At 46.3% G+C, this 18,648-nt stretch overlaps 1 protein-coding gene and 1 non-coding gene across 10 annotated transcripts in view; one reads left to right on the top strand and one right to left on the bottom strand.

Annotated features, from left to right (window-relative positions):
* The window catches only part of Lrrfip1 (LRR binding FLII interacting protein 1), a 132,502-nt gene that overhangs the window by 82,145 nt on the left and 31,709 nt on the right, over positions 1-18,648 (bottom strand). The window lies entirely within an intron of this gene.
* On the top strand, positions 17,458-17,565 carry LOC118573529. The gene has a single exon (XR_004943640.1). It is a non-coding gene; the product is annotated as a U6 spliceosomal RNA (small nuclear RNA).

The raw sequence follows: 18,648 nt of genomic DNA, 5'->3' as shown, positions 1-18,648 counted from the left end.
TAGGCTCCATAGCTTTGCCTTCCTCTGTGGTTTGGGCTGCAGGGTGACCACAGAAGGCAGAGGCAGAGGGAAGGCAGGGTGGCTCTCAGCCTCCCATTAACCAGGTAGCCAACATGAAATCATTTCTCTCCATCACAACCCTAACGCTAGTTTTTCACAGACATGAATCACCAGCCCCATGGATGATGGACAACAGGGTAAATACCTCCAGTGGCTTGCACACACAAGGTGCTCACATGTGTGTTCTTAATTTGGATTCTTAGACAACTGCCTAAAAACCATAGCTGTGATTATATGTTATGGTAACTGTGGTTCAGGCCATCACTCAGGCTTTGTGCAGCACCTTCTGTTTACGAAACACTTGACATACACAGACACTAAGGCTCACAAGGTGCTTGACTGGTCCACAAATGTGTTGGGGGAGCCAGGTTTCAACTCCAGGTCTCCACTCTAAGTCCCTGAACATCTAGCTCTCATGGGACATGTCCAGCATTCTGTGTAACACAGAGGTGCTCCCTGCCAGACACCCATAGGTCCTCACGTGAGAGCAGGCAGTCATCAGTCTCAGTGAGCTCTTGGCTGTCTCTCTGGGCTTAACCTGGACTAGTAGCCCTGTAGGAAGCAGAGCTAAGAAAAATCCCTGGAGAAACCAGGATTGTCAATCATGCGGGCCTATTTTCTTCAAATGAAGAATGATGCCTAGTTACCTGGAATGCCAGAGTGAAAAGTATCAATCAAAGTATCAATCAACTTGGTGATTCTCAGCCTTCACCTGAATCTCCCCAATATCCTGAGCATTTTTTAGGCCCCAGTCCTTCAGCACATAGAACACATCCCTACGAAAGAGTCCCCATGTACTTTGCATCCTTCACCAACAGAATCTACCCTTATGCTTATCACAGCCTTCCTCTAGGCTCCAGCCCTGAGCTCTGTTTATCAGCCAATAGAATCCATTCTTATTGTAAAGGTCACAGGTCACAAGTTCTACTCTGTTTAAATGTGTGAGAAAAGTAAATCACAAGGTCAGTCTCTGGAAGGCCATGACCAGTGCCAGTAGAGATGGTACTAGTCTGGGTTTCATCTTTCACCTCTCCCAGATTGTGGTCAGGCCCCTACCCTACCCTCCACCCTGCCGGCCGTTAGGTTTCCCTACATAACCCCACAACCCATCTAAGAGCATTGGCAGGGCAATGAACATACCAAGGTCAAGGATGGAAGCTATGAATATCAGGGGTATTATCATTAGTACCATTGAATGGGAGAGTGGGATCATCCTGTCTGTTGTCTGGAAAAAGTGGTACCCTAAGCCAGCGCCCAGCTCAGGCTAAAGTGCACTTGGACTCTGAGTCACAGTTCTGACCACCTCCAGTGAGAGATGATTCTGGAAACTGAGATCTGGAAAGCAACAGCAAGCTGGTTGCCAGTGTGCCAACCAGCTCCTGGGCTGGGCTTCAAGCAAGAGTACCTCATTCTCATACTGTCCTGTGCTTCAGTGTTAGCTTAGCCTCTCCCCATCCGGCCGCAATGGATATCTCAGTAATGGCTTCTTGTTTTCAATGTTTGGAACAGATGACCACTTTGTACATGGGTAGACAGATGGACAGAAGGATGGTTCTACTAATAAGACAGACTTTTCATAGGTTATCATGAGCTCTTTGGTCTTTCTTTCTTTCTTTTTCATTCATTTATTTATTTATTTATTTATTTATTTATTTATTTATTTATTTATTTATTTATTTAATACGATATCGCTCTGTAGCCTAGGAGCCTGGCCTGGAACTATGTAGCCTAGGCTGGCTTTGAACTTGTGAAAATCATCCTGCCTTAAGCATCCCCGTGCTGGGATTACAGATGTGAGTCACCATGTCCATCCAGTTCATTGATCTTTGAGTATTTTGTATTTCTGTAGTGAGCAGAAACAGAAACTTTCAGAAGTTAGCAAAGAGTAGTGGCCAGTCAGAGGTGACATCAGGGATGGCCACATGGAGAAAAGAGAACAGGGCTGAGGGAAGTAATTTGGAACTCCCACATTTAATGGCTCAGGAACAAGCCAAGACAGAGAAGGGGTAGTTAAAGAGAAAACAGAGGTGTCTCCTGGAAGCCAGAGAACAAAGTTGAGAAAGCCTTTGATCTGCAAGTAGGAAAACAATGATTACCACGTTCTGTTGCTGGAGCCTGGGACTGAAGCCTGGGAGAAAGGCCGGGGTGCGAGAGTTTTGTTTATTGGTCCACGGGGTTTTTAAATTTTTTAAAGTGATTTTACGTATATGGGAATTTTGGCTACATGTATGTCTGTGTACTACATGTGTCCCTGTAGCTCGAAGAAGCCAGAAGAGGGTGTCAGATTTCCTGGAACTGGAGTTGTGGATGGCTGTGAGCCACCATGCAGGTGCTGGGGATCAAACCCATGTCCTCTGCAAGAGCAGCCAGGGCTCTTCAGTGCTGAGCATCTCTCTAGCCCCTGGTCCAGAGGCTTTTAAGGATGGGAGAGACTCGGGTCTGTTTGAAAGCTGAGAGTGAGAAAATTTGGAGCTGGGGATGTGGGGAAGAAGCTCAGAGGGAGGCTGCCCACGGAGGAAGAGGAGGGACAGGACCAGGAGCTGCCCTGTATAGAAAGGGCCTGCTTGAATGGGGTGGGGATGAAGTTAGGAGAACCGAACCCAAGTGGTCAGGGGTTGTGGGGGTGGGGGTAAGAAGCTCTGCTATTGGTTGGGGACAAGTTAGGCAAGGTTGGGGCAGGAGGTCAGAAATGGGAGAGTGGTCAGGGATCTGAACTGGCTAGCGGGGTCACACCATTGTCAGTAATTGGGAACAGCAGGGGACAGGCCATGCCAGTACTGGAAATAGTGGGGGTCATATCATTGCCAGTACCAGGGAGCAGAATCCTTTCTGGGGAGCTCCATCAAGCCCATAAAGTTACATGGGATAACTGAGGATCCCTTGGAGATAATTTTCAATCCATGTCACTCTGAGTCCACTAGCACCCCCAAAGTGTGCAGGAATCCAAATGCATTTTTCCAAGCCATCCTTCGGTACTGGTGACCCCTGGGATGGCCAGAGCCACCCCAGAAATGCCCCCCTTTCACTGTAGGACCCAAACAACCACTAAGCATCTCCAAGGAAAACCAGTTCTGTTGTTCATGGATTCAACATACTGCAAATACCACCCAATGCTTTCCTAACAATGTTGCAACCAACACTACTAAACACTCTTATGTATTCCTCTGCCATACAGGCACACACACACACACACACACACACACACACACACACGCACACACGCACGCACGCACGCACGCACAAAGCCCACTAGGTTAACTTTGATAGCAAAGGAAAAAATAGCTATTTTGCTCAAAGAAGAGAGTCCATTCAAGGTGTTTCGTCGATAAGCAGTGGCATGGGAAGGCAAGCTTTTCTGCTCAGGGTTGTATTCACTGGATAACAGAATACCTAAGGGCAGGAAGTAATTCAAAGACTTCAACGTAGATGGAATAGAAAACAGCAATTTCCAAAAAAATAAAGAATAAAAAAATAATGTTTTTCCAAGTATTATTTAGTTTACCTTAGCGATCCAGTCTGTGAGTTTAATATTCTAGAAAACATGAAGATTATCCTTAAAAATCAGGTCTTAGAGTAAATATTTACTACTTGAGACATGTAGAAGTCAACTCAGCTACACATGATTGCCAAGTGTCATTCTCAGAGAGGAAGCACAGGGGATGGAGGACCTCATTGATAATCTGATTTTTACAGAGTATCCATAGTAACCAAGGAGACTGAAGGGTTCTGAGGATGGAGTCGAAGGTTTACAAAAAATGTGAGTAACCTTCTAGCTGAAAGTCCTCACACCTAAAATAATATCCCTAAAATCTACCAAGTGAACTCCCCCAAAGGAAAACAAAGACTAAACCCACTTCAGCCGACTCCTAAGAATGCAGGCCCACACTCAAATATAGAAGGGTTCCTCTTGCACTCCAGCCCCGAAATTATAGTTCAGACAGTCAAACTACCAGACTACAGAAAACTGCCAGGTCTCGATCGACTTGTACCTTTCAGGCTCCTGCAAACTGGATGTCTGTCGAGAAGACTTAGCGCGGAGGGGAAACACCTCACCATTGGAAGATGATGGCTTTAGGTGAGCCTCCTGAGCTCTTGGACAGGGAACAGCATCTGGAGAGGCCTGCTTGGCACAGGAGTGGAAATTCTGGAAAAACTGGAGATCAAATAGCCACTCCTGACCACGTCACCTTTATGCCTGCCCGGCTCACTAGGGCAGCTGCCTTTGCATAATGCTAGGGCGTGGCCCTGAGCCCACAGGAGGGTTTCCAAATGGAGGATCTCCTCTGATCGTCTTGTCTAACTGCAGCTATTTAGAGTATGAGGCACCCCTCCCCTGGTCTCTGCTGCAGTAGCACATCCGTGTTGCTTGGGTGTTGGACTCTGGAGAGATCAGCATAAGTACAGAACTAGCTTTCTTAAGTAAGGCCAACCCTTACTGACATTTAGTGGTCCAATGATTTGTTTGGGGAGGCTGTTTGGAAGTATCCTGGCTCTCACTCAGCAAATGCTAGCAGTACCCTCTACCCTAGTGCAGCAACCCAGACTGTCTCTAGACATTGCCAGGTGGTTTCGGTGGAGAACCCCGATAGAGAGGAGAACCATATTTACCTCCAAACACCCACAGTGAGGGAGGACATTCCCAGAGATCCATGGCTAGACACAACTGTATTGGAGACGCACCATTAACACCTGCTGTTCTAGACTACACAGAAGAAGAAATCCAAAGCAAAGCTGTTGTCAGGAAGAGACAGAAAGCCAGCACTGGGAACCCAGCAAGAGGTGGCCTAGGGTAGGGAGCTGAGAACTGAGATTTCTGAAGCCATGTGGCCATGTGGAAGTGAAGAGTGGATCCTCCAGGTGGGCTGGTAGAACACCAAAGTGAGGAGGCCAAAACTTGGAGTTAGCTTCCTGACACTCAGGCCAGGCCTGGCCAGAGAACATAGGGTGAGCATTCAGTCCTGCACCCTAACAGAGAATGTGGGGTGTCAAACTCCCTGGCAGAGTTTGACAGAAGAGAGTCGCTGCTATCACAGGGGACTGCCAGGAGGTCCACACAGAACAGGGACTAGCAGGCACAGATACTGCCAGCCTCACAGTTCATTCTGTGTGACACACACACACCCTTTTTTCCTTCTAGATAGCATCTCTGGAGTCTTAGATTACACCCAGGTCAGAGAGGTCCTGAGACCATTTGATCTGCTTTGGAGGTGGTTGAAAGCTTCCGTTGGCCTTTGGGGGCTCTGGGGAGCTCTGGCCCCTTTTCAGGCAGCTGCCATTCTTTAAGCCCAGAATTCTACCATTGCCTTGGGCTACGCCCCAAGCCAAGCTTCTGGCGTTTCGGTTTCTAGACAAATGTGTTATGACTGACAATGTCTGCATGCAGCGGCTGAAAGGAATTAGGGGAAACAGCAGACTGCCCCAGGTACAGGCTGAACCGTGAGCGTTTGGCTGCTTCCACGGCTCCCTCAGATATTGTTAGGAGGCTCTTTTTACAGTTCCTCGTGCTCAGGGACTTGAACTTTATCCCAGAAGCCGTAAAGGGCCCACAGAAAATATCTGAGTAGAGTCAGGAAAGATTCTGAGCAGAGCTGAGCGGCTGCCATACGGTTGAAAACCACCCTCCCTATTCTCTTGCAGAAAGGTCTTGGCTGAGTTATTCTTCTGGATTAAGTCGAGAGTCTGTTTGTTAAGCTTTAACCCAAGCCTCCCTCTAAGCAAGGATTTTATTTGAAGTTCGTTTTATATATATATAAATTATTCAGGGATAGGATTAATAATAACTAATGATTAATAACTATTAATAATAATAACTATTAAAAATTAATAGTCTTAATGTGAGGTTTTCTCACTGAGGAGGAATATTTTTCTTTGAACCACTCAGTGTGGTCTGTCCTCCAGGAAGATACATCAGTGTTCTTCCCACAGGCCCTGCATATTTTTTTTATTTTTTAATTGTTATTAGATTTATTTAGTGTGTGTATGTTTATGGGTGTTTATATGCCACTGCACATGTGGACATCTTTTGGACTTCTGGGAGTTAGTTTTCCCCTGCCACTGTATGGATCCCAGTGATTGAACTAGGGACCTGAGGCTTTACGGCACATTTATCAGCTGAGTCATCCTTCTCCCCACCCAACCCCTGCGTATTTCTTAATTCCTGTGTGTTATACCTTTGGATCAGATCTTACATTTTTTTGTCAACCCCACAATTAAAAAAAAAAATCATGATGGTAGGCCACAGGGATGTGTGGGCTTTTTTGTTACTATACACTGCCAGGTGTCCAATGACTTTTTAGATTAGACATAAGCAGAATCTTGAGGCCTTAAAGTTTCTTACCTGGGGGCTGGAGAGATGTCTCAGCACTTAAGTGCATTGACTGTTCTTTTATTTATTTATTTATTTATTTTTATTTTATATGCATTGGTGTTTTGCTGTGGGTGTCAGGTTCCCGGGAACTGGAGTTACAGACAGTTGTGAACTGCTATGTGGGTGTTGGAACTGAACCCAGGTCTTCTAGAAAAGCAGCCAGTGCTCTTAACCACTGAGCCATCTCTCCAGCTCCACACTGGCTGTTCTTGAAGGGGACCAAAGTTTGGTTCCCAGTGCCCACTTTGGGATGCTCACAGTCACGGGTAATTCCAGCTCCAGGAGATCTCGTACGTCTTCTGGCCTCTTCAGGCACCCACAGGCAGGTGCACACACACGATTTAAAATAAACTATTTTTAAATTAAGTTTTCATCTCTTCCTTTTAGTAGTTACATTGGATATTTCCCCAGTGGTCTGAAGAGCAGAATTCTTAGTGCCATGGTTTCAAAACTGCTGTGACCCCAACCTTTCTTCTTTAAGTAGACACTCTACAGACAAGGAGGACATGGTGGCTTTGAGCTCTAACACTTACATTGTAGTAAGGCAGGATAAGGGCTATTAAACCTTAAATAGCATCTAAAATTGCTGACCCAGCAGATGGGGAGTAGCATAGTCAGGGTCCTCTCAACAAGACACTCTTGCTGAAAGGAGAAGATCTAATTGTGAAAGCAAAAGATAGATTGATGAAGCAACATGGAGGCAGAGCCATCCTTAAGTCAGGGAGTCACTGTTATAGTTGAAGTTAGGATGCTACTGTGATCTGCAGAGGGATACTGTGGACTGTAACAGAATGCATAGATCCTGGGGCTACCATGACCTGATGGAAATCTCCAGCTCTGGACAGGGTGACCTCTGTGTGCCTCGGTTCCCTTGTCTGTGAAATGGGAGCAATAATCACCCTTAGTTCACAGGGTTTGTGAGGACTAGATGAACTATTGTTATAACAATGCTGAGCATAAGCACAGTGAGGCACAGTTGGTCTGTGTCGTTCCAACACAAAATAGCTGAAAGAAAATTCCATCTGCATTCACTGGACCAGTCACAAGTTACAAAGGACATGGTAGTAACCTGTGTCGCAGACCAACCTGTACTTCATTCCTGTCCCACCCAGAGAGACTCCTATCTGGCCCTCAGCTCATGCCCCCCAGACTGGGGGAGCCATGGTACCCGCAGTACCGTGAGCTGGTGAAACACACAACCTCAGCATCAGCTGAGTCAAGCTCCAGGGTCCAGTGAACTAACCACATGGCTCTTCTAGAGTAAAAGGCCTGAACTTTGTGCTAGTTCCTTCGGTGAGATGCCTCACTTCCTTGTTGAGCTGCAATCTTGAGATCTCTTGTACTTCACCAGCCAGATAAGGGGTGATGACTATGTTTTTAAAGAATGGGCTGGGTAACAGAAGCTCATAACTTCCCCTTTTGGGTGAAGAGACCCTCCTACAACCGAGATGCTTGTGTGTCTGTGTGTGCATGTGCGCATGTGTGTGGTGTTCCCATGTATGTGTGTGTGTGTGTGTGTGTGTGTGTGTGTGTGTGTGTGTAAGGCCAAAGCTGACATCTGGTGTTCTCCCCCACCACTTTCCACGTCACTTACCGAGTGAGGTGGTGTCTCAGATCGGGAAGACACAGCTAGTCTAGCTATCCAGCTTCCCCTGGGATCCTGTCTCCACCTCCAGAGCTCAGGGAACGCAGGTGGGTCGCCACACCCACCTGGCATTTACATAAGTACTGGAGACCTAAACTCTGGTCTTCATGCATGATGGGCAAGTATTTTATCCACTGAACCATCTCCCAGCCTAGCAGAGGTTTCTAAGTGGGTGGTGGTTATACAGAGACACAATCATTTCAGACTATGAAAAAAAAAAAAGAAAATATCCAACTTTTCAACTCTAATGGTCTATGATTATTAAAATGTAACACCACACATTTTGACTCGAGTATCCTAGATCCACTGCTAACCTAAAACATATTTGTTACTATTATTGTGTGTGTGCATGTGTATGCAAGGGTGCTTATGCCACAGCATGCATATGGAAGTCAGAGAATAACTGTAGAGTCAGTTCCCTCCTTCATTGTGGGTTTTGGGAATTGAACTCAGGTCATCAGGCATGCTCGTAAGGCAAGCACTTTTACCCACTGAGCCTTCTCAATGCCCAACTCTTTAACATTGCTTTTTGTTCATTTCTGACTTTAGCATGTTCATCTCCATGAGAAATCGAAAAGGCATGGGCAGAGAGAAAATGGAAACAAGGGAGCAGGCGGCCGTTAAGAGACGTGTGTCTCGGGCTCAGTAATATCAGGTAATACAACCGCAAGGAGCCCACATTAAAATGTCAAAGACGTCACAGTAAGTGCAAAAGCTCACATGCGCACTGTCAATGGGAGTGACCCACAGATGGGTGATACATAGCGGATCCATACAGTGTGATACATTCAGTCTGGGACAGGACAGGAAGACGAATCTGTCTGTAAAGTGTGAGTATTGCATTACTGCAGTTGCATGAGGTCCTGAGAGGTTTTTAAATTTGGGTTTGGGATGCTGGGAATCAAACCCAGGGTCTCTCTTCTGCTAAGCACAAGTCAGTGTGCCACACCACACCCTGGGTCCCATGGGTGGTCAGAGTCACAGGGACAGAAGGTGGCACCGTGGGTGACGGAGGCTGGGAGAGGAAGAAATGGGAAGCTGATATTTAGGTTGTGCTTGTGCAAGAAGGAAATGTATATCGTTAAGATGGTAAGTTTTTGTTGTGCATATTTTAACACAGTTTAAGTAATTCTATTTATAAAAGGCAAGTTTATATAACATCACAAAGAGAGGAAGAAGCAAGCCAGGCAAGCTTCCCCTAGGAAACGGAAGGACAGTGGGAGTTCCAAGTGACTCCAGATGAAATCGGCCACGCAAAACAAACAAACAAACAAACAAACAAACAAACAAACAACCTAGGGAATCTGTGTGGGGAGAGGTTCTCAGAGAGTGTAGGCAGCCACCCTCTCATTTTCAAATCACCCCTACCCTCAGCTCTGGACATCTGAAATCCCCCAAAATGGAATATCATTGGTGACTCCATGTGCATGTTCAGACTGCCACCAGGAAAACAACAGCCAGCTGGGCCTGGTAAGCTGGTGTGGCATGTTGAGGATTGCCAATTTAACTTGAAAAGGAGGGGCTGAGGATGGAAGACCCTTCCTTTACCCACTCTGTGCAAGACACTGAGTTATATCCCCCCCGCCAGGGAAGAGACTATCAACGTTGTCTTCATTAAGCAGTGGTGGGGTGGGGAGCTGGCTCTCTGGGCAGGCGTGCTCACTGCACAGGTAGAAGGATTTAAGTTCAAATCCCCAGAGCATACATAAAAAGCCTGGCAAGGCCGTGGGTGGCTGTAACTCTGGCACCAAGGGACATAGAGACAGGAGGGTTACAGGACCTTTCTGAGCCAGCTTCTGGTTCAGTGAGAGACCCTGTTTCAAGGGAATATTTGGAAAAACTGAGCAAGCGCGCGTGCACGCACACACACACACACACACACACACACACACACACACAGCAATGGTATTTGTAATAAGACTGTGATAGTATGTAAAGTTTTTTGTTTTTTTTGGTTTTTTGTTTTTTTTTGAGACAGAGTTTCTCTATAGTTTTGGAGCCTGTCCTGGAACTCACTTTGTAGCCCAGGCTGGCCTCGAACTCACAGAGATCTGCCTGCCTCTGCCTCCCGAGTGCTGGGATTAAAGATGTGTGCCACCACCGCCCGGCAGTATGTAAATTTCTTGAAATGTTGAGTATATGCACACTATTGTATTTATGAAAAAACATGAAAAATAATAGGGGAAAATGGGCTGTGCCATCTTTGTGTTCACAGGGAGTCTTTCTTTCTTCCTTCCCTCCCTCCCTCCCCTCCCTCCCTCCCTCCTTCCTTTCTCTCTTTCTTATTTTATGTGCATTAGTGTTTTGCCAGCATGTATGTCTGTGTGACAGTGTCAGATCTTGGAGTTACAGACAGTTGCTAGTTGTCATGTGGACGCTGGGAATTGAACCCAGGTCCACTGGAAGAACATCCAGTGGTCTTAACCACTGAGCTATCTCTCCAGCCCCACACAATATATTCTTATCATGGTTTTCCCTCTGCCTCCTTCCTGATTCTTCCCACCTCCCCACCATCCAACTCCATGCCTTCTTTCTCTCTTTAGAAAATAAACAAGAAAAAAGATCAGACCGAAAAAAAAAAAAAAGAAAAGAAAAGGCACAAGAAATACCCCCTACACACACACACACACACACACACACACACACACAAAACCTATAAAAACACAAAATTGGGGGGTTGGGGATTTAGCTCAGTGGTAGAGCACTTGCCTAGCAAGCACAAGGCCCTGGGTTTGGTCCTCAACTCAAAACAAAACAAAACAAAACAAAAAACACCCACAAAATTGGAAACCATAATATACAAGCAAAGGTGGAGGTGGGGGGGAGGGGAGTCCAACAAAGCAACGTGAGACAAAATATCTCCAAATATGCCATCGGGTTCTCCTGAATTGGGCATTTATAGCTGGGCACCAGGTCCCCCGTAACTGTGGCTTGAATATCCAGTGAGACTCCGTTTGAAGCAGATGTCAGTTGGAGACCGCTCCTCCGTTAAGGATGGGCCCTCCAGCACCGGGACCCTGTCAGTTTTGAACTTGTGCAGGCTGTATGCATGCTGCTACAGTCTCTGTGAGTTCCTATGTGTGGGTCCTGCTCCAGGAAGACACTGTTTCCTTGGTGTCCCCTCCCCCTCCTGCTCTTCAGGGTTCCCTGAGGGGAAGGGTCTAATGACGACCGGAAGAGTCTTTTTATGGCCTTTTCTTTCTGGTGTTTTCCTTGAGTGCGCACGGTTTTTTTGTTTTGTTTTTTAAGGAGGCACATAATACAAGGTTCCGTTTCCTCTGTCTTGTTCTTTGAAAAGAAAGAAATAAAAAAATTGGAAGGAAAAAAATCCTTTTTTGTGTGTGTGTTTCTAGAGGACTTTCAAACCTTCTCTAGGAGAAAAACAAACTTAGCCTAGGAAATTGCAATTAATTAGTTAGTCTGGCAACAGTATATTTTAAGTGTTTGCCTATTTCTGTGTGTATTAGGGATCCTTCTGGTGTGCTAGGGAGGCATGAGCCCTTCAGAATACTCTAAATTACAAAACAAACTCTTAGCAAGCATACTCGCTAAGTGTGATCTCGGTAAGTGTATCTTTTAAACCCTGACGCAGTGTGTGAGCCACTGTCTAGTCAGCACAAAGACAGCCCTGGGGTTATTTTTAACACAGTGAGCAGGTGCCGGTAGCTGGGCTGTCCAAGGCAAAGGGCCTCAAGGAACACAGAGGCAGTGTTTTCAAACAGCTAAGGCTGGAGACAAGGCTTGAGTGACAGGGCCCCAGGGGCTTGGAGAGGACCCGGCCTCTGAGAAAGAACTCCAACGTGACTCTTGAAGCTGTTAGTGAGAGACAACATGAATGACCAGCTGCTGCCTGATGCTAGGACAATGCTGGAGAAACAGGAACCCTTCAGGGAAGGTATACTGGGCAATTCTTTTCTGCCCTCTAGCGTCAGGTTAACAGAGCCCTCTGCTTAGGCTGGCCAGGCAAGGCGGCTGTGCAGAGTTCAGGGGAGGGAGGGTTTGGAGTGTGAGTACTTCCTTACTGATATGGTAATTCCCCAGAACTGACTTCAACAACAATACTGACCCCTGATACATGCCACTCCCCCAATGACTGTAGCCACCGACAAAAGATGTCACAAAACCAGTGATGTCACAGACACTTCTGATGGACTAGACGTTCTGGCCTGCTTTCACCACCGAAGGTAACTCCCATCCACTCAGTTTCAGAACTCTGAAAACCTTTCCGAAGGTCCTTGGAGGATTCTCAGATCCGAGCTTAAGAGTCCTGTGAAGGCTTTCAAGGTGGCAAATGCAGTTCTCCAGTCTTTTAAAGTTTGGTTTTAAAATCAGTTAAGCAGGCAGTGTTGCTGCTAACCAATGCTTGCAACCCCACAGCTAAAAGCAGAGATGGGAGGATTGCCATATAACAAGTTCATAGCCATCCTGGACTACACTGTACATCCCATGCCAACCTGAGGCACCAAGTGTGAGGTCAAAGAATAAAACAAAAGAAGAACAATGAGTAGTTATTGCTAAACAGTGCCATTCTGCTCAGCTCTTATTGGATGTACTGATGGGAGGAGATTGGAGGAGCCTTTGGACATTCTTTGCAGCATGCCCCCTTCTGAACCGCACAAAGAAAGACAGCACAGAGGTGCGCTTGCCTCCCAGGCCGCTCTGTGGGAGCATCTCAGAGTCCTTGGGCTCTGCAGAGTATTTCATCACTCTGGCTCCCTGGGTTCTCACAGACCTACTGCTTTGAACGTGGCCTTGATGGTACTGAGCACCAGCTCTGCTTTTCTAATCTCCAATTCTCCGAGCTCCAGCAACTGCCAGCTGGACACCTCAGCCTTGCCTGAAAGTCCCAACGGCAGCTCAGAGGCCACACAGGTCCAAAGCAAGCTTCCCCCTTTTATTGAAAATAGATTTTTTTTCTCACATAATATATCCTGGTTCTGATTATCCTCCGTCTACTCCTCCCAGCTCCTCCCCATGTCCCCTCCTATCCAGATTTCTATCCCCTTTTCTGTCTTTCAGAAAACAAACAGGCTTCTATGGGATAACAATAAGAGAAAATATAGTAAGATAAAACAAAAGCTAACACATGGGAATTGGGCAAAATAAACAGAAGAAAAAGCTCAAGAGAGGTCACGAAAACAGAGACGCATCTGTTTGAACGCTCAGGAATTCCATAAGAACACTAGACTGGACACCATAACATACACGCAAAGGATCTGAAGGGTAAAAAGAGAGAAGAAATCAATAAAATCAGAAGAGTAAGCCGGGCGGTGGTGGCACACGCCTTTAATCCCAGCACTCGGGAGGCAGAGGCAGGCGGATCTCTGTGAGTTCGAGGCCAGCCTGGGCTACAGAGTGAGTTCCAGGAAAGGCGCAAAGCTACACAGAGAAACCTGGTCTCGATAAACAATAAACAACAACAACAACAACCAAACAAACAAAGGTAAGATAAAATTACAACTCAAAGGAGGTGCTCTGGTATGAATTACAAGATGAGGAACTTCTAAAGACGCCACTGAGTTCGTTGTCTGTTGGCATCCGCTGCTGGGCCTGCCCTTAGGAGTCGGTTGTTTCCCCAGAGAGACTCCCGTGGAGGAAACCAATGAAATTTCATTTCATGTCATTATCGATTGGTGATCACTTCTGGGTTAGGACTGGGGGCAGGTGTCCACTTCTCCTTTTAGCTCTGGGATACAGAGGTGTGCAGGCCCTGTGCATGCTGCCTCAGTCTCTGGAACACTTCCCTTTTATTGTAGAAGAATTTCATCATGTTTTGTGGGGAAACTGAAGACCTGAAGCTACTTTTGTTTGTTTGTTTTTTTTTTTTTAGAGACAGGGTTTCTCTGTTTAGTTTTGGTGGCTGTCCTGGATCTCATTCTGAAGACCAGGCTGGCCTCGAACTCACAGAGATCCAACTGGCTCTGCCTCCAGAGAGCTGGGATCAAAGGCGTGCACCATCACTGCCTGGCTTGAAGCTATTTCTTAAAGACACTGAGCCTCAAAATTTTTCAGGCAAAACTTTAAATCACAAAATAGACAATTGAGAGATTATGATTAGAGTCTAATCTAAAAGGAACTTTATTTAAAAACATTTAAAAACAAGTAGTCTCCACTTTCAGGTATCTGTAAGATCTATTTCAACATAAGATAAAGTGTACAACTTCTCCCAGTCATCAGAAGGAAAGCACATTTAAAACACAGTTCGAAGGCCAGGCACGGTAGCACATACCTACAAGCTCAGCACTTAGGAAGCTGAGGCAGGAGGACTGCTATGTGTCTGCGGCCAGTCAGGGCTACATAGTGAGACCTTGTCTCAAAAATAACAACAGGGACTGGAGAGATGGCCCAGTGATTAAGAACACATATTGCTCTTGCAGAAAACCTGAGTTCATTTCCCAGCACCCATTTTAGGGAACTCCTGCTCCTACAACAGAAGGGACCCCCTATCCACTTTGAATAAATAGTCTAGCCATAGGAGAAGCCTACGTATTTAATATTAATCCATTCAGTGTAATTTTTTAATCTTTCAAATATTGAGTCCTCCTGGAGCACACAACTCAACTTTTTATTGACTGGCATTTCTCACTCTGTTTTGAGGGGGACAAATGGCCAGCGCACAGCTACATGCTGTCTCCTGAAGGATCTGAGGAGCTGGCTATGGGGACACTACTTTGCTGTGCTGACTACCTCCCCTGGAGTCACATGAGGGGCTGTGACCTGGACCATTTGGTCCTTCTTTTCCTATAGGAAACAAGCCATAGAGATCACCAGAGGGTCAGAGGAGGCCTCCAAGTCCTCCAGGATAATTTTGGAGGCAAGAGACTGGTTCTCCTGAGAGATGCTGACAGTCTCTCCAGAGAGGATGGGAAGGTTGAACGGAGCCTTAGAAGGCAGAAACTTCAGGCTGCCTAGCACGGCTGTTGGCACCACCCAGTGACCTTGATGGAGTCTCAGGGAGCTCTTCCTTCCTTTCTTTGTTTTTTCTTTTGGTTTTTCAAGACAGGGTTTCTTTGTGTAGCCTTGGCTGTCCTGGAAGTAGCTCTGTAGACCAGGCTGGCCTCGAACTCACAGAGATCCACCTGCCTCTGCCTCCCAAGTGCTGGGATTAAAGGCGTGTGCCACCACTGCCTGGACAGGGTGCTATTTCTAAGGAGGAGAGAGGATGATGAAGAGAAGGAGCAGACAATGACAGCAGCCAGCACTCTGGGCCAGATACTAACCTGTCTGACGTGACATTTAGTCCTCACAGCACCATGGTGGGGAGGATGCTCATAGACTCCAGCCGGAGATGAGGACATCAAGGCTCATGGAACCACTTGTACAGACCTCATAGCTGATAGGCAACGTAGCAGCATTTTTCTGGGCATACAGAATGCACCATCTGAATAGGGGCCAGGCCACATGGCTCATCTGTCAAGCACCAAGGCTGCCAACCACCCACTATCTTGGTGATGCTGCCCGGGTCCCACCAGCTGTGATAGACACACCAGACAGCTTTACTTTGGAAATTTCAGAGTTCTTCCTCTGTGGAAAAAAGCCAATTGACAAATCTTTCTCAGAGCATGAATTACTTTTCCTGCTTTAAAATCCCAACCAGCATCAGGCACCAGTGGTCTAATTCCTGTCAGCCTTGCCTCCAAACTGGGAGCAACAACTGGGAATGTGCACAAAAAGGACCACAGGTGGATTCTCACAGCAGTGACATTTAGAAGAGAAAGCCATCAGCTTCAATTAATATGATAATAATAATAATAATAATAATAATAATAATAATAATAATACCCTGTAAGTCACACAAATAGAAAGATAGAACACTTAAAAGCCATTTGGTAGAAAAAGCATATTTAGAAAAATTACAAAAGATATGCTCAACATGTAAAGATTCAAACAGAAAGGTCCTAAGAAAGTAGCAAAGCAGCTTCCAAAGACCAGGGCTCTTGCCTTCAAACTTTAGCCTAAGCAAGCTATTGAGCAGTGTTCCTTCTAGAAAGTCCTCCCTGGAATACACAGAACATCCCTGGCTTCTTCCAGAGGTGGCACTGTTCCAGCCTTGAACACCCTGCCCCATGTCCACATTCTTGTTGTTTGCTGAAGGGCCAATCCGTGGCACTATGGAGAACTGAACAGTGGCATCTGGCAGAAGCTCTGGGTGGCTGCCACAGGCATATGTGTAGACAGACACAACCAGCCTTTGCCAAGATCGCAGCTCCAGGGAAGAGGCTTCCCCTCTCCATGCACAGTCCTCAGACACTAGCAAGAAAGCAACCAGTCTTTGCCAAGATCGCAGCTCCAGGGAAGAGGCCTCTCCTCTCCTTGCACAGTCCCACTGAAGTCCCAACTGTGACTCAGTGGACCATGGCCCTCCTATGTCCGTGCACAGCACTGAGATTTCTCTGGATGAGGACCCTGGAACCTCCCTCCTGTAAGACACAAGTGAAGTTCTTTTCTGTGTCCTTTCTGAGGATCCCACACTTCCTCCTCAGGAAACCATTCTTCTGTCCATCCTCAGTGCTCTGATCTCCTGAACTTTTAAAAAGAGATCATGGCCCCATGTGGATGAACCCATTGTGGTGGGTGATTTCCTGTTCTCTCCTATTCCTTCACTTCTACAGGTATCTTAGTTAGGATTTCTGTGGCTCTGAAGAGAAACCATGACCACAGAAACTCTTAAAAAGGTAATTTTTTTAAAAATTGGGGCTGGCTTACAGTTCAGAGGTTTAGTCCATTGTCATCATGGCAGGAAGCATGGTGGCATGCAGGCAGACATGGTGCTGGAGAAGGATCTCAGAGTTCTACATCTGGAACAGCAGGCAGCAGGAAGAGAGACAGACACTGGCCTGGCTTGAGCTTCTGAAGCCTCAGAGCCCGCCCCCGGTGACACCCTTCCTCCAACATGACCACACCTACTCCAGCAAGGCCACACCTCCTCCAGCAAGGCCACACCTCCTCCAACAAGGCCACACCTCCTAAGTGCCACTCACCATGAGCCTGTGGGGGCCATTCTCATTCAAACCACTGCACAGGTCTGACTGTTGAGTAAACTATTCCACTTGGGCAACCCTCAGCTACCTCACACACATCACCTTCAGAGGCATCTTAGCTCCTCACAGGCACTCCACTGGCCCTGAAGGTCTCCAGTCTGAGAATCAAGTATATCATCAGACCATTCTCTCCAGGCACCCTCCTGGGAAGCTCGGAAGCCATTCTGTGTACCTGTCAGGCCACTGGAATAAAACAGCACAGACTGTGGCCTGACACACACTGTGGGAGAAATATTTGATAGTAAAGTGCTTGCTAATGTAAGCATGAGGACCTGAGTTCAATCCCCAGAACCCACATGTATAGTAGTAGTAGTAGTAATAATAATAATAATAATAGCAGCCAGGTGCTTGCTTTAGCAGCACATACACTAAAATTGGAAGGTTACAGAGAAGATTAGCATGGCCCCTGTGCAAGGATGACACACAAAATTCGTGAAGCATTACATATTTAAAAAAAAAATAGCAGCCAGGAATGGCAGTGTGTACCTGTAACCTTGACAATGGAGACAAACAGATCCCTGACAGGCCAGTCAGGCCAACTGAAGGAGAAAGTTTCAGGCCAGTGAGAGACCAAATAAAGCAAGTTGGGCCTTTCCCAAGGGTTAACATCGATAGCTGTTCTCAGATCTCTACACACACTTGTGCACACACAAATGTACACATACGCCCACATGATATTTTGGTGGCTTATTAATGACAACAACTATTTGCAGGCTACAAGTCCAAGACCAAGGTGCAGATAGGCTCAGTGTCTAGGAAGGGCCCCTTTGTGCTTCAGAGATGGAGCTCCCCACTGTGTGTCCTCCCACTGTGGGTGTGGTCGAATGTCCTACCCTGAACCTCCTTTATAAGGGCATTGATCCACGGACAAGGGTGCCACCCTCACACCCAATAGGATGATTCCATCTCTCCACACTGCAACCTCTCAGGTTAGGGCTTCAATGTGGACTTTGAAGGACACACACATTCAAACTGGAGTGACCCTTTCCCTCTCTATCCCACAGACTGGTCACTTTAAGCAAGCATTTGCTAAAACCCCAAAATACTAATCATCTTAGTTAAACAGGTTCTAGTTTTTAATGTTAACGGATGTGTTTTAATTCAGAGAAAATAGGTTTCTCTATAAATAACCAGGTCAAGAACGGAGTGGCAGCCTGTCCCAGTTACAGGTAGTATTATTGGATTTTTCTGTGGAACAAAACATTTCAGGTCAGTTTGTGACATTATGTCATATGTCTTCAAACCCCAAAAGGAAAAAAAAATACATCTAGTAGTTGGACCTGAGACTACAGACAGTTGTGAGCTGCTGTATGGTTGCTGAGAATCAAACCCAGGACCTCTGGAAGAGCAGCCAGTGCTCTTCACCACTGAGCCGTCTCCCCAGCCCTGATATTTTAATTTAATAAATCATATATCTCATCAATGTGCCAGACACAAAGGTGTCCATGTAATATCAGCACAATTAAAATGTTCACGTGTCTTAAAGTCTGTACTTCATTCCTCCCGATAAAATCGCTCTTGACTTGAAAATGTTC

Source organism: Onychomys torridus, chromosome 23, assembly GCF_903995425.1.
Source record: "Onychomys torridus chromosome 23, mOncTor1.1, whole genome shotgun sequence".
In the NCBI taxonomy this organism is placed as follows: Eukaryota; Metazoa; Chordata; class Mammalia; order Rodentia; family Cricetidae; genus Onychomys; species Onychomys torridus.
The sequence above is the reverse complement of the archived record's forward strand: the minus strand, read 5'-3'. Positions and strand labels throughout refer to the sequence as shown.